Here is a 3,048-nt window from a genome sequence, read left to right as displayed (position 1 = left end):
GAGAGAGAGAGAGAGAGAGAGAGAGAGAGAGAGAGAGAGAGAGAGAGAGAGAGAGAGAAAGAGAGAGAGAGAGAGAGATCGGTCCTGAAAACAGAATAAATAATAATTATTACGCGCCGCCAAACAGTCGCGTCGAATTAATTATTTCGCGCTTTAATAGAGCCAACAATAATTTGTGGCTTCGCCATTGGTATACCGGACGACGCGCAATGTACAGCGGTACTACATCATGTGTTTCCCATTTTTGCTCTCGAATTTACATTATAATCGTAGTATAATCGTAGATTACGAGAGAAGTACTCAGCCGCGTGTCTCCCTTCTGTCTGGATTTTGACACGATGCCATATAGAGCGCGTCGCCAATACAGGCACGCGATGCACCTGTCACGTTCGTCAAAACGTCCATAAAAATGAGCTGCCATCCCGGCCGTATAATCTCGGAAACGACATCTGTCGTTTAAATTTTACCGCGTATATTTTTGTCAAAAATCAATACGTCGCGCATCGCCAACAACGCGCTCACGACTACGAATAATAACGAACGTCGTAAACACGACGAGACTATAACTTTGGAGATCATTTCCACTATTCATAATCCGTAGGAAGCAATCGCGAATGCAGGGGTGTTTTCCTTTCTGCAACGGCACGCTCGCTCAATAGCTATATAGCGATTGCAATTCGATAAACCAAAATGATTGGCGTGTATCGAGTTGCATACATTTTTTTTATTTTCACCCCCCGACGATTTTTCTCGCTAGCTCCGGAAACGGTTGGCTTTTTTTCCAAATCGCAACAACTGCTATGATAGCCACACCGTCGGGGGAAAAAAAAACAGGATCGCAGCATCACCGAGTTTTTAATTCGATCAACGTGACTCACGGCGGTGGCTACATGCCAAGTGAAAATCCATAAACTGTACACAGTTTTGTCGTGTCGGATGAACGACTACCCACCGGCGCAGCATGGTGGGAAAACCGACGGTGACCGAAAATCGAATTATTGCGCTACGGGCGATAAATGTTCGTTAACGCGTAGTAGTTCTCGCGTAACGCTGTCCGTTTCGATTTCGATTAATCGAGCAAGGCGCCTCGTTCGACGCCCGGCGTCGCGTCGCGTCGGTGCGCCGGAGCATTGGCGTGTGAGCAAGAGCGAAGGATAAAGGAGAAGAGAGCGAAAGGGTTACGTACGCATACGAGATTGTGATCGGCGGTAGAACGGATAGGTAGATTGGCATTGGCGTGGCAGCTCCACCAATTTGTTTAAATTGCATTTCCGGCTAAACTGCAACGGACTGTGGCTGCGCGCAAATTATACTAACGGAGATTTGCACGCGTTTCCGTCTTTTTTTTCCTGTTGTTATACCGTCCGTTTTCTTTCCGCGATAATCAGCGAGAAGATCAGCGCTAGAACAAGCAGATATTTCCCTTGTCCTTCCGCCAAGAATAAGTCAGCTTTTTATCGACCAACTGACCGGTCTTCTTTTCTCGATTCGCACTTGCCGATATCCATTCTGTATTTCGTTTCTTGTTTTCGAACGGAATTATGATAAATATTAGATCGGTAGCGTTTTCGGTTCTCGCGATATCATTGCGATGCAAATGATACCGCGTCGGATATTAAATTAAATCACATTAATTTTTACATTAATTTTCCGACGGTCATTTTAACAATGTATGTCATATGTCAAACCATTTACAAAAGCATGAAAATTTCATAGACCGTTCTATTATTTCTTCTGAATATCTGTACAAAACCTGAGCAAAATTCTCTAATTTGGAAATTATTTAAGTTTAAAGTTTGTATTCATTCTTATGGAAAATCTCATATTGTAGCATTTATTGACAAATTTGACAAGGAAAAAACATTGCCAACGAAATAAAGATTTTCGCTTATATTAACAAAATTCTAATGAACATTTGTGCAAAACTTGATTTAGATCCACTTATTCATTTAAAAGTTATTTACTAAAAATTATAGCAAAATATTTATAGTAACCCGAAATCTTCCTGTAAATTACTCGTTTTTTTTTGTTTCTTGCAGTTAATTTCAGAAGGTATTCACGACCAAAAGTTTTTGTCATAAATTAGGAAAAATATTAATTACATTTTTTTTCTTTTACGAAGACGTTAAAAACCATATTATTTTGTGATATTTTAATTCTTTTTGTAATCCAGATCTATTATTTAATTTTTTAAGCAATATAAATGTAAGAAATATGTTTTTTTTTAATTTCAACGGTTTTTCGCTACTATTGTACAGCCAAAACATTCTTAACATCATTATCATCCTTATCACAGCGAATTAGCAATAAGATCTGGTCGAAGAGTTGGCGCCATTGAAAGTATCACGTAGTCGCATAAATTGCACTTTTAAAGAGATAAACAATACCGTGAGAAATTTATGACGGTGTGTAACGATGATATACTCTCGATATTGTTTCGCGTTTCGCAAGCGGAAGACAAGAAAGATTTTAAACATGCGCGCAAAAAGACGTATCGCTTATAGAACTTTCAGCGTTATCTAACGGTTTGAATACCACGCACGGGCATTCAATCAGAAGAACGAGGCAAGCAAATAATAACGAGCAGCACGTTGCTCGTGCGCGGAATAATTGGAGCCGTGCAGTTAACCGCCGAGATATATACAAGTTGGGTCAGTACTGAGAACTTTATATACTCCTGTAGAGGAGTTGCAGAACGATAGCTTGCCTAACGAACCAAAGTTCATTCCTACCGACCGACAGACGCGCGAAACAATCGACCAGCGCGCGTTTCAGACGTGATTAGCATGAAAAGAGATGCATGCACGCCGTCGCGCATTCTGTCAGGAAAGAGAAAAAAAAGGAGTACTCAAAGAAGAATATCGAGAAAGTTCAGTAGACGCGTCGGCGAAGGATTTGCCTCACTTACACGATTATTTTCTTAACGGCATTTTTTGTGCGAATAATGTAAAAAATATTTTGTGCGACGGGAGTTATGTACACGCAAATAATTCCTGATTTCCCGCAACGGATATTTCGTCGTTTAAGCCATTAATTCACTCGGAAGAG

Source organism: Formica exsecta, unplaced genomic scaffold, assembly GCF_003651465.1.
Source record: "Formica exsecta isolate Colony F162 unplaced genomic scaffold, ASM365146v1 scaffold17, whole genome shotgun sequence".
Lineage (NCBI taxonomy): Eukaryota > Metazoa > Arthropoda > Insecta > Hymenoptera > Formicidae > Formica > Formica exsecta.
This window is presented reverse-complemented; position numbering follows the sequence as displayed.